The sequence below is a fragment of the Theropithecus gelada genome, chromosome 16, assembly GCF_003255815.1.
Source record: "Theropithecus gelada isolate Dixy chromosome 16, Tgel_1.0, whole genome shotgun sequence".
Lineage (NCBI taxonomy): Eukaryota > Metazoa > Chordata > Mammalia > Primates > Cercopithecidae > Theropithecus > Theropithecus gelada.
The window spans coordinates 1536786-1550424 of NC_037684.1; the positions used below are offsets into that span (position 1 = coordinate 1536786).

Consider the following 13639-nt stretch of genomic DNA (forward strand, 5'->3'; position numbering starts at 1 on the left):
TTTATAAAAACCACAGGGAGAGAGGAACCCATTTAGCAACACCACCGGGATGCAACAGGAAAATCCAGTCTGGGGGAAACTCTACAGGAAAAAAATGGTCTTGTTTCTTCAATAAAAACATTGCAAAAATGAAAAAAAGGATGGAGAGAGAAACCTATAAATTAAATGAGATTTAAAGGTACATCAACAAATTACAATGAATGATTCTTATTTATATCTTGATTCAAACAAACAACACTGAAAAAAAACCTGACGTTTGAAATAATTGAAAATTTGAACACTGACTGGATTCTTGATTGTATTAAAGAATTACTGAGGCTAGGCACAGTGGCTCCCACCTGGAATCCCAGTACTTTGTGAGACTGAAGCAGGAAGATCACTTGAAACCGAGAATTCGAGACCTGCCCAGGCAACACAGGGAGACCTCCATCTCTACAAAAAAAAAAAGTTTTAAAATTAACCAGGCCTGGTGGTGTGTGCCTGTAATCCCAGCTATTTGGGAGGCTGAGGTGGGAGGATTGCTTGAACCCAGGAAGTCAAGACTGCAGTAATCCAGTCACACCACTGTACTCCAGACTGGGTGACAGAGTAAGATTTCATTACTACAAAAAATAGGGAAAAAATTACTGTTGTTTTTTGGATATGATATAGTGTAAAGTTGTTGTTTTTTTTTTGTTGTTGTGAAAGAGCGCCTATCTTTTAGAAGTATATGTTGAAATTTCTACAGATGAAATTGTATGCCTGAGATTCGTTGCAAAATAATCCAGGAGAAGAGGTGAGAGATAAAACATTAGCCATAAATTTATAAGTATTGAAAATCAGACGATGCGTACATGAAAATATACTAAGTCTTTCTATCTTTGATGTATGTTTTTTTGTTTGTTTTTGAGACAGAGTCTCACTCTGTCTCCCAGGCTGGAGTGCAGTGGTGTGATCTCAGCTCACTGCAGCCTCCTCCTTCTGAGTTTGAGCAATTCTCCTGCCTCAGCCTCCCAGGTAGCTGGTATTACAAGCACTTGCCACTACACCTGGCTAATTTTTGTATTTTTAGTAGAGATGGGGTTTCACCATGTTGGCCAGGCTGGTCTCAAACTCCTGACCTCAGATGAACTGCCCGCCTCAGCCCCCCAAAGTGTTGGGATTACAGGCACAAGCCACTGTGCCTGGCCTTCATGTATGTTTGAATCTTTCTATAATAAAACGTTTTAAAAATCCTTTCAAAGAGTTTTGCTGTAAAGGAGATCAAAGAAATGAGGCAGTAGCTGGTACTATGTAATCCTCAAGAACAACTCTTTGAAGAAGATACCATTTTTATTATTCTCATTCTATAGTTATGAAGACTAAGTTAAGTAACCTGTGCAGGGACACACAGTAAAGGCAGAGCTGGGATACAAAACCAGGTAGTTTGGTTCTAGAGCTCTCGCTCTTAACCACTGTACTATGTTCATTACATTAAGTGTGGGGAAATAACATGGTCAGCTTTGCATTTGGGATTATGCTGACAGACTTGTAGAGGACAAAATTGGAGGCAAGGGGACCAGCTAGGAGTCTACTGCAATAGTCTAGGCAGGAGATGATGGTCACCTCCACCACAGAAGTGGCAGTAGAAATGAGAGAAGTGGAAGAATTGCAAGGATATATGGAGGTAACACCGACCAGGAGAGCTTGGCAAGGCTAGAAGAACGAGAATGAGGGAAGAGTCAGTTATGGATGTCTGATTTATAGCTTGGGTCAGTGAAATCACTGAGACAGAAAGGACAAAAGGAAAACTAGGGTGAGGTAAGAAATGAATTCATTTGAGACTATTCAGTGCTGCCAGTGCTCCCTATTGGGGAAGATATCAGAATTGAGGTCACCTCCATTTATTGGCAGAGTTGGTCTCACCTTGTTAGTAACTACAAATGATGGGTTCCTGGTTGAGGAGGAAGGTAAGCACTATTTTCACCAGATGCCCCTCTCAGGCAGAGCAAAGGCCATGAAGTTAATGTAGTGCCTCCAGATTCTGGCCTAAATACCTCCTTCCTGAGTCAATTTCCTAGGGCCACCCTCTTTTCCAACCAATAAATATGGTGCTTGGCTTTAGCCCTAGGAAAATTGCACATGGTAAAAGGATAAATCTTGAAAGTTAGACATATTTCATATACAGAGGTTGAGATTTCAGGAGGATGTCCACTTACTAGTTGTGGAACACTGGATAAATTTGCTTAACTTTTCTGAGTTTTTGTTTCCCCCATTTATGTATTTATTTACTTATTTATGTATTTATTTGAGATAAGTTCTTGCTCTGCCACCCAGGCTGGAGTACAATGGTGCAAACATGGTTCACTGCAGCCTCAACCTCCTGGACTCAAACGATCATTCTGCCTTAGCCTCCTGAGTAGCTGGGACTACAGGTGCACACCACCACGTCTGGCTAATTTTTAAACTTTTTCTAGAAATGGGGTCTTACTATGTTGCTCAGCTGATCTCAAACTCCTGGATCCAAGCGATCCTCCCACTTCAGCTGCCTAAAGTGCTGGGATTACAGGCATGAGCCGCCGCACCTGGTCAGTTTCCCAGTTTAAAATGAGGAGAGTGGCCGGGTGCAGTGGCTCATTCCTATAATCCCAGCACTTTGGGAGGCTGAGGCAGGTGGATCACTTGAAGTCAAGAGTTTGAGACCAACCTGGCCAACATGGTGAAACCTTGTCTCTATTAAAAATACAAAAATTAGTTGGGCATGGTGGTGGGCACCTATAATCCCAGCTACTCAGGAGGCTGAGGCAGGAGAATCACTTGAACCAAGGAGGTGGAAGTTTCAGTGACTGGGATTGCACCACTGCACTCCAGCCTGGGTGACAAAGCAATACTTGTCTCAAAATAAATAAATTAATTTAATTAAATAAGGATAGTGGACTGGGTGTGGTGGCTCATGCCTGTAATCTCAGCACTTTGAGAGGCTGAGGTAGGAGGATTACTTGAGACCAGAAGTTCAAGGCCACAGTGAGCTATGAACTCCGGACTGAGTGGCAGGGTGAGAGCCTATCTCCAAAAAGAAGAAGAAGGAGGAGGAGGAGGAGGAGAAGAAGAAGAAGAAGAAGAAGAAGAAGAAGAAGAAGAAGAAGAAGAAGCAGCAGCAGCAGCAGCAGCTGTATCTTAAAATTAAAGAGTGATTGGAAGTAAATAGTCTATCACGGCAGTTGGGTGCTCAGTAAATGCCAATTTTATACCTCATACCCTCTGTGACATTCTTGGGATGTGATATCTCCAACTCCTGATGGTGTTTGTGAGTCATATTCTATGTCTAGACAGAGCAAGGACAGCAGGTTTTGATGGCCTTACCTGATTCGAGTGCATTCCATCCTGATCCATGAATACCCTAAACCCCATTTGAAGTACATAAATTCACAAGGTAAGACTCTCCCAGGACTCCAAGATTGTTCCATGCACTGTTGCTGCCTGTAGCCTCACAGTGGCAACCGGCTGGGGTCGTCAGCACCACGTGTACGGACAGCTCCTCCCCCAGGACTTTCTTAACTCTAATTCCAGAACCTGGCCTCTGCCCATGGTTCTGATCAAGATTTCCCTGCCTTTCTTGCCCTTCTTGCCATAACTTTAAGTACTCAGGCCAGAGTCCACAGGTTTGGCATACCAGAAGGTACCTGAAGGCATCTGATTCCAAAACAAACCAGGTTAGACAACATTTTTAAAGCCTGCTCAGGTAAATACATTTTCTAAACCTGTATCACCAACTTTTTGGGAAAGGCTGCATTGTTATCTATTGAGGCTGATTCTGACACAAAGCTTATGTTTTGAAAACAGTATAACTTTGTAAAGTTTTTTAATGAGCCCCTTCTGGGTTGAAATTAATGTCTTTTATACTTGCATTCTCCCTGGCTTTATTTTCCATGTCTTAGGAAAATGCTTATGTAGCTGCCTCAGCTTCCCACAAATTATCAAGGGAATTAGGGCACATTTTGGGGTGCTTGTTCTTTGGCCTTATTTTGAGAACATGTTACTTAAATAATTCTCTATCTTCTCCCCAAGACAGGCGTGGACTATGGGGGGAGGAGAATAATAACTGTTGCCATGGGGAGTAATTTTTGTTTTATTTAAGAGAACTAAACTGAAGCATACCTACACTAACAAATAGAGCAGACTCTCAAATTTTAACACAAAGCCAAAGTGTGTGTGTGTGTGTCTCTGTGTGTGTGTGTATATATATATGTGTGTGTGTGTGTATTTATATGTGTGTATATATATATATATATGTGTGTGTGTGTGTGTGTATGTATATATATATATATATATATATAGAGAGAGAGAGAGAGAGAGAGAGAGGATCTCACTCTGTCACCCAGGCTGGAGTGTAGTGACACCATCTTGGCTCACTGCAATCTCTGCTTCCCAGGTTCAAGTGATTCTCCTGCCTCAGCCTCCTGAGTAGCTGGGATTATAAGCATGCACCACCATGCCCAGCTAATTTTTGTATTTTTTTGGTAGAGAAGGAGTTTCACCATGTTGGCCAGGCTGGTCTCAAACTCCTGACCTCAAGTGATCTGCCTGCCTCAGTCTCCCAAACTGCTGGTGTTACAGGCATGAGCCATGGTGCCTGGCCACACATTCTTAAATTGGGGTCTTTCTTCTCTAAATTGGGTTGTGGGCTGACAAAGGTACTCTGGTATTAGGACACCTAGAGGAAAATTCCCATTTAAGAGTTCCTAAGAGTACTGAACTGACCCTACTTCTGGAAGGCGAGAAAATGAGCCAGCATTTACCGTATAACAATCATGTACACAAATCTCAAGTCACAAAGCTTTACACATGCTATCTCAAGGAGCTGTTACAGCAACTCTGGGAGGAAGGTGTTACTATCACTGTTTCACAGATGGGAAGCTGAAGTTTGAGGAGGGGTCACAACTTACTTAAGACCACTCAGTTTGCAAGTGGCAGAGGCAAGATTTATGCTCATGTCAGTCTTAACACCAGACTATAGTGTTAAGCCACTGTCTGTGACATCAGAAACTCCAGTAGGGCAAAAGGCTCTGATGGCGTAATAGGGATTGAGTGAGGGGCCTGAAGTTGCTGATTCCAGAATGAACGTGGGAGTTTCAGGAGAATCCTCTACATCTGTGAGCCAATGCCTCTCTAAAGTTGTCTTAGAGGCACAGGCTGGTGCTAGGACAGCTGCATTAGAATCATCTGGTGGGCCTGTGAATAATGCAAAGACCTGGATTCCATTTCCAAAGAGTCGAATCCAGTAGGTGATATGGTTTGGATGTTTGTTCCCGCCTAGTCTCATGTTGAAATGTGATTCCCAATGGTGGGAGGTGATTGGATCATGGAGGCAGATCCCTTATAAATGGCTTAGTATCATCCCCTTGGTGATAAGTGAGTTCTAACTGAGTTCAGGTGAGATCTGGTTGTTTAAAAGAGTGGCACATCCTCCCTCTCTCTTTGTTGCTCTTGCTTTTGCCATGTGATGCACCTGCTTCCCCTTTGTCTTCCATCATAATTGGAAGCTTCCTAAGGCCCTCACTAGAAGCAGATTCTGGCACCATGCTTCCTGTAAAGAACCATGAGCCTATTAAACCTCTTTTCTTTATAAATTATCTGGCCTCAGATACTCCTTTATAGCTATACAAATGGACTAACACAGTAGGAGTGTAATAGAGCCCAGGAACATCAACATTAAAAGATTTCTAAGTGATTCTGATGCATAGATAGATTTAGGAACCACCACTGCCCTTGGCAACATTTATAATCCTCAGGGTTCCTCCTTCTCTCTTTAGTTGTAACACAATCCCCAGGGATTCAGAGCCAAGACAGTTCTGAAGGAGGAGCTATAGTCACCATAGAAGTGATCACACATGTGCCACTGCACTCCAGCCTGGGCAACAAGAGCAAAACTCTATCTCAAAAAAAAAAAAAAAAAGGGTGATCACACAGATTCAGACTGGTTAGAACAGAGTGATTCTCAATCAGAAGCAGTGGTGGCATGTGTCAGTACCAAGGACACTTTCTCAAACTCAACACACTCACCTCAGTGGAGAACCACTGCATTAGGACTGTTTGGTTCTCCTAGAAATTAGCTTATTGGGACATAAGAGATAACTGTTTGCTCAGGGATCAGTGTTAATCACTTCTGCATTATTACAGAGAAGCCACTGCTTTCTTCATCATATGGCACATCTTCCAGGAGGACTATCTCCAGGAATGCCTCGTGTTTTGTCCATTACAACTAAAGGGGGTTTGCACTTGGGGGTTCTTGTTAGACTTTTCTGGTTAGACATCTGATACTTCCTTCTTTGGGTTTTGAGTGGTCTGAGACATGTCAATAGCTTCCTGTACACTGAAGGAGGTCCGAGATCAAATGGCCTTGGGTATAAAAGCACATCCACGTGCTGTGTGAGTGGTGGGAACTATGGTGAACTGTCCAAGGGAGAGGCTACTTCTCAGTTTCAGTCTATTCTTGCCATGCAAAAATGCAGGATCAGTATTACCAGAGCTTCTGATATGAGAGAGAGAAAAGGAGACAAGGAGAGGGAGGGGGAGAGAGAGAGAGAGGCATAGAAAGAGAAGAGAGAGCAGGTACGAGGATTTCTAAATATTGGCTCAAATGAAAATTAAAAAATATGTGGGCCAAACAAAAGATTTATGTAGTTCACATCCGGCTATGTGTGCCAAAGAAATAAATTCCATTTTGGAAGCTGCAATTCCAAAGCACTTAGTCACCATGCTATGTTGATTTGGCCACCTCTCAGGGTGAACCTCTCAGTGTGGTCTTTGCTTTTAGGGAGAGAAATTGAGGGAGAAAGGTGGGATAAAGCCAGTTCTTACTATCACCAACAGGCTCTGGTAGATTGTTCTAAAGCAACTTACTGACACACTGACAGACTTAAATTTCCACTGCTGAAAACCACTCATATCTTACTGTTGTCCAAACCCAAAGAATCAAATGGCCAACTCAATGCTGTTAGAATTTTAATAGTAATACTAGTTCCTCTTCCTCTTGTCTTCCAAATCTCCCATGGAAAAATGATCATCTCTATCGACAAGCACTGCCATCTGCAACTGGAGTAATCTGAAGCTGGTATTGTACTCTGCTTATCTCATCAACCCAGATTTCAAGGAGTTGAGGGATTTGATCATTTATGAAGGGGATTCGACCTGCATTTCTACCCTCTACCACCACAAAGTAAATTGTGAAGTCATTCGCCCTTTTCTTCATTTCTAAAACCCGGTAGTGTCCATCTTCCCTGTTGCAAAGAAGTAGTAGAGAGGCAGAATCAGTCTGGAAGCGACAAATATTCTTTTTGCCTTGCAGCTCCTACTTCCACCAGTTCTCTTCTTTCCCACTCTCTGGTGGGTGAGAACTCTGGTGGGTAAATGTCTTTCCTGAGAAAGAAAGCCTCAACTAGGTGGGTGGTTCTGAAACAAAAATAGTGGCAAAGACTTGGCTGATGGAGAAGTATCCAAGGCAGTTTTGTGGGATCTTCCTGTCCCTTCAAAAGCAACTGGGCTCTGGATTCATATATTAAAGGGATAGTTCCTTTGGTAAGCATCTCTGTGTGTCAGATTCCTGCCCAGAGCCAGTAGCCCCACTGAAGTATATGATAGTTCTCACAAGGATGGGAATGGAGAAAGTTTTTCAGAATCGCCAGCAGAGATTATCCAAAGTATGCATGTTTGTCCACTCCACCCACCCCAATCCTCTGGTCTATCAGAATTAGCTTGGGGTGGGATTTTAACCATATAAAGTTCAGAAAAATCTTCATAGATGATTTTACTTCACTTGATTTAGTCCTAATCGAAAGCTACTGAACAGAGAATTATCCAGGCATTTGAGTTACTTTGGGAGTATTGGGCTACCTGGAGTCTATAAATGAGGTGCCCATCAAAACACACACACACACACACACACACACACACACACACACACACACACACACACACAATGGGCCTTAAATAAGCTATGGATGGGATTAGACATATGCTTAGTCACCTGAAGGAGACAGGGGCAGCTCCTAGGTATAATTGAAGATATTACCAAGCCTAAAGAATGTGCCGAATTGAATGGATGATAGTGCAGAGGAAAGAGAAGGTTGGTCAATCAAGAGAACATAGACAAAGGGAAGCCACTGAAGCAAGGACTGGTAGTGCCCATCCCTGAAGGAGCCTCAGCAATTAGACCTTAAGTATCATGAACCATTGGCAAAACCATCACTATCACAAAAAGGATGAGTCAGGCCACCTGAAGCTGATGTCAGTAGCCATCTATCAACCTAATATCTCTGGTGCTAATTCCTTGCTTCTTCAAACAACCTTCTGGACCCCTCTCTTAAAGGAAGAGAAAACACTGGTCTATATTTCTGGTCCCCAAGACAACAGTCTTTCATGGTAAATAGCTTTTGATCAATCATGATTTGGCATCCCATAAAGCTTGATTCCAAGTCCGTGCTTGATATGGCCTAAGCTTACTCTTCAACCTTATCTTAAACCACTAAAGATGAAATTATATAATCTTCTTAAAAGGACTTTTTGTTTGTTTTGTTTTGTTTTTGTTTTTGAGAGGGAATCTCACTCTGTCTCCCAGGCTGGAGTGCAGTGGAGTAATCTTGGCTCATTGCAACCTCTGCCCCCTAAGCTCAACGGTTCCTCCTACCTCAGCCTCCAAAGTAACTGGGACCACAGATGCATGCCACCATGCCCAGCTAAGTTTTTGTATTTTTGGTAAAGACAGGGTTTCACCATGTTGCCTAGGCTGGTCTCAAACTCCTGAGCTCAAGCAGTCCAACCACCTTGGCCTTCCAAATGTTACAGGTGTGAGCCACCGCCCCAGACCTTCAAGGACTTTTTTTTTTTTTAAGATGAAATTCCCAAACATAAAATTAACCATTTTAAAGCAAACAATTTAGTGACATGTATCACATTCACAATGTGGGGAAACCACTACCTGTATCTTCAAAAACATTGCATCACCCCAAAAAGAAATCCCCTAGCTATTAAGCAGTTTCTCCCTATTCTCTCCTGCCATCAGCCTCTGGCAACCACCAATCTTCATTCTATCTCTTTGGATTTTCCTATTGTGAATATTTCATGTAAATGGAATCATGCAATAGATGACCTTTTGTGCTTGGCTCCTTTCATTTAGCATAATGTCTTCAAGGGTCATCCACATTGTAGTGTGTATCCGTACTTCATTTCTTTTCCTTGCTGAATAACATTCCATTGTATGGATATGCCACAATTTGTTTATACATTCATCCATTGATGGATATTTGGGCTGTTTCCACCTTTCAGCCATTGTAAATAGTGTTGTTGTGAACATGCATGTACATGTCTTTGAGTAGCAGACAAATACAGTCCTCATTTATATACTTCTTGGAATTGCTGGGTCATATGATAATTCTGTATTTAACTTTTTAAGGAACCAACAAACTGTTTTCCACCATGGCTGAACCATTTTACATTCCCACCAGCAATATAAGAGGGTTCCAATTACTTCACATCCTGATCAACACTTGCTATTATCTATCTTTTCTTAATTATAGCCCTCTTAGTAGGGTCATTCCCTAATAACTAATGATGCTTAGTATTTTTATGTGCTTGTTGGCCATTTGTACATTCTCTTTGGAGAAATGTCTATTCAAGATTTTTCCCATTTAAAAAATGTATTTATTTATTCTTAGAGCCTGGATCTTGCAATATTACCTAGTCTACACTTGAACTCCTAGGCTCAAGCGATTCTTCTCCTGAGTAGCTGGGGCTACAAGCACATGCGACCCTGCCCTGCACTTTTTGCCCGCTTTAAAGTTGGGTTGTTTGTCTTTTTATTGTTGAGTTGTAAGAGTTCTTTATATTCCAGATAGTAGACCCTTACCAAATATATAATTTACAAGTATTTCCAACCATTCTGTAAGTTGTCTTTTTACTTTCTAAAAATATCCTTTGATGCACGAAAGTTTCCAATTTTGATGAAGTTCAATTTATTTATTTGTTTATTGCTCATAATTTTGGTGTTCTATGTAAGAATTCATTGCCAAATCCGAGCTCATGAAGATTTATCTTTGTTTTCTTCTAAGAGTTTTGTGGTTTTAACGCTTATATTTATGTTATTAAAGCATTTTAAGGCAATTTTTGCTTATGATATGAAGTAGGTATCCAACTTAATTTTTTTGTATGTGGTTATCCAATTGTCCCAGCACCATTTGTTGAAGAGATTATTCTTTCTATATTGTATGGACTTGGTGTTCTTGTCAAAAATCAGCACCATAAATGTGTGAGTTTATTTCTGGACTTTCAATTCTCTTCTATAGGTCTACCCTTATGCCAATACCACACAGTTTTAATTAGTGTACCTTTGTAGTAAGTTTTGAAATTGGGAAGTATGATTCTTCCAACATTGTTCTTTTCCTTCAATATCATTTTGGTTGTTTTAGGTCCCTTGCAATTACATTTGAATTTGAAGATTGGCTTTTCCATTTCTGCAAAAAAAGTCATTAAAATTATGATAGGGATTGCATTGAGTATGTAAATCACTTTGGGCTGTACTGCCATCTAAATAATATTAAGTCTCTAACCTTTGAACAAGGAATGTCTTTCCGTTTCTATAGGTCTTCCTTAAATTTTTTCAGCAATGCTCTCATAGTTTCAGTGTACAAGTCTTTCATCACCTTGTTTAAACTTATTCCTGGGCATTATATATCTGGGGAGAATGCCAAAAAGGATCATTCTTACTGGTGTGCAGAGAATAGTCTTCACAGGAAAAAGATTAAAAGCAGCAAGATGCATTGGATATTCCTGGTGAGACATGATGATGCCTTGGGCAATACGTTAGTCTCAGGAATGGCAAGAAGAGGTTGAATTCAGGATAACTTTGGAAGGTACAGCCAAAAGACAAGACTGACTGAGATATGGGGAAATTCTGAGTCAAGAATCACTTCAAGGTTTTTGATCTAAAGCAACTTACTGACACACTGAGTAAGTAATTGGTGAATGATGGTGTCATTTACTGAGATGGAGAACACTGGACAAGGCACAAGGGAAAAGAGAACTTAATTTGGACAAATTGAGTTTGAATTGTCTGTTAGAGATGGTTATTGTTTATCACCATTTATAATTGCATATTCATTTGTTTATTTATTATCATTATTATTATTATTTGTAGTTTCGATGGCTAGAAATGTTTACTTTATTAACTGCTGTGTCCCTCAGTAGACAGCAAACTCCATGAGGGTAAGAACCAAATCTGTCTATTCACTGTTGTATCCTCATACCTAACACAATGGCTGGCACATAGTAAGTTATCACTAAATATTTTTTAACAAATCAAAATGCAAGGCCAGTCAGACATAGTGGGTGCGTCTGTAGTCCCAGCTACTCAGGAGGCTGAGGTGGGAGGATCACCTGAGCATGAGAGGTCAAGGCTGCCAAGACTGTGCCACTGCAGTCTGGCCTGGGCAACAGAGTGAGACCCTGAAAAAAAAAGAAAAAAGCCAGGGCAGGTCCAGGTGGTCTTTCCTATATTCCTAACGTATAATACTACTTTCAGGTGTACATTCTTGTTCTTTACTTGTTACTGCATTTCCAGTACTTTTTATTTTTGTAAGAAGTGAGGTTCCTTTATTCAAAATTTGACAAATCATGAAATGCCTCTCACCCCATCTCCTTACTCCTTACACTTTACCTTTCCATCCATGTGATATCTGGCACTATGCCATGACTTAACAAATGCCAAGAAATGTAAGAAGAAAAGACCTAGTACTTCTCAATAACAATAGCTAATATGTATTGAGTGCCAATTATGTGTCAGGCACTGTGTAAAATGCTCTGTATCATCTCATCCAATGTTTCGAACAAATGTATCAGCACAAAACCTGAAGTGTTGTTGCATCTTTTCAGTTTTAGGGTCATATGCTTTGGAATATGAGCTTGTCCACACCGTCAAAGGGAAGAGTTGAGATGGGTACATGAATTTACTTAAGTGAATATATATCAATGTCATTTTTTAGAAAGATGCTGGCTCTGCCAGCATAAATAAAGCCTTGGAGAATCTTGCAACTGGGCAAATGAGTAACTTTAAGGTACTCATAAAAAAAAAAATCCATCAGGCACAGCCTGGGCAACATGGCGAAAACTGCCTCTACAAAAAATACAAAAATTAGCCAGGTGTGGTGGTGCCCACCTGTGGTCCCAGCTATTCGGGAGGCTGAGGTGGGAGAATCAGCTGAGCCCAGGAAGCCAAGGCTGCAGTGAGCTCTGATTAATCGCACCACTGCACCAGAGCCTGGACAACACAGTGAGACTGTCTTAAGGAAAAAAATGCTGAGCACGGTGTCTCAACACCTACAATCCCAGCACTTTGGAGGTCAATATGGGAGGATTGCTTGAGCCCCGGAGTTGGAGGCTGCAGTTAGCTATGATTACACCACTGCACTCCAGCCTGGGCAACAGAGTAAAACCCTGCCTGAAAAAAAAAAAAAAAAAAAATCCCAAATTTGAGAGACATTCTACAACATACCTTAACAGTACCTCTTAAAATCTTTAAGGTCATCAAGGACAGGAAAAGTCTGGGAGTGTCACAGATCAGAGGAGGCTAAAGTGACATAACAACTAAATGTAATGTGATATCCTGGCTGGGATCCTGGAACTGAAAAGGGACATTTTTTAAAACAGTGAAATTGGATAGTGTGTGGAGTTTAGTTAATATTAATATACCAGGGTGGAGTGGCTCATGCCTGTAGTACCAGCTACTCGGAAGGCTGAGGCAGGAGGATCGCTTGAGTCCAGGAGTTTGAACCCATCCTGGGCAATATAGCAAGACCCTGTTTCTGAAAAAAAAAAAAAAAAAGAATATATATATATAAAACAATGTACCAATGTTGGTTCTTTAGTTGTGACAAAAGTACCTTAGTAATGTAAGATGTTAGCAATAGGGGAAACTTTGCAAGGGGTATATGGGAACTCCAATCTGTTTTCACAACTTTTTTGTGAATCTAAAACCCTTCTAAAATAAAAAGCTAATGAATAAAAAAGGGTACAGAGATCGGGGCCAGAGCAGAGATGACACATTTCAGATCTGTCATCCCATGCAGCGCCCCCGGGTGGACTTATCTATGTGACCTCCCTCCAAGTCTATTCATCCCTTAAAGAGGCATGTCCGAGATGTTGCCCTCTGCACAGTGCTGGGTGTCCAGGTCTGCATAACAGCTCTGGGGAGCTTTGCTGCTTCAGCGTCATCCCAAGGAGAAACCTTTGGGAGGGAAGCAGACATGGGTGTGAATTCAGGCAAAACACTTGAAACCTGGAGTGGAAGTTCAGTCTCTTAGAATTTTTTATTGGCAAGGACCTTAGGTGCTTGTCTCATTTTTGTAGATCGGGACACTGGGAGGCTCCCTTTTCTCCCGAGCCATGGCTGGAGGCCAAGACCACCCCTCAAGGATCATTATCAGGACCACCACGAGCTGGACAGCCTTGTTTTCCTACCTCAGATGTGAAAAAGAAAAAAAAAGGAGAGAAACTGGGGCCCAGTAAAATTGAGTAATTTATTTAAAGGCCATTTAGGGCCAGTCATGGTGACTCACACCTGTAATCCCAGCACTTCGGGAAGCTGAGGTGAGAGGACTGCTTGAGCCCAGAAGTTCAAAACCAGCCTGGG

The 13639-nt window shown here is 41.4% G+C and overlaps 1 non-coding gene across 1 annotated transcript; it reads left to right on the forward strand.

The window, feature by feature from the left end:
- Window positions 1–13340: 13340 nt before the first annotated feature.
- Window positions 13341–13478, forward strand: LOC112610492. Its single transcript, XR_003116387.1, has one exon.
- The last annotated feature ends 161 nt before the right edge of the window (window positions 13479–13639 follow it).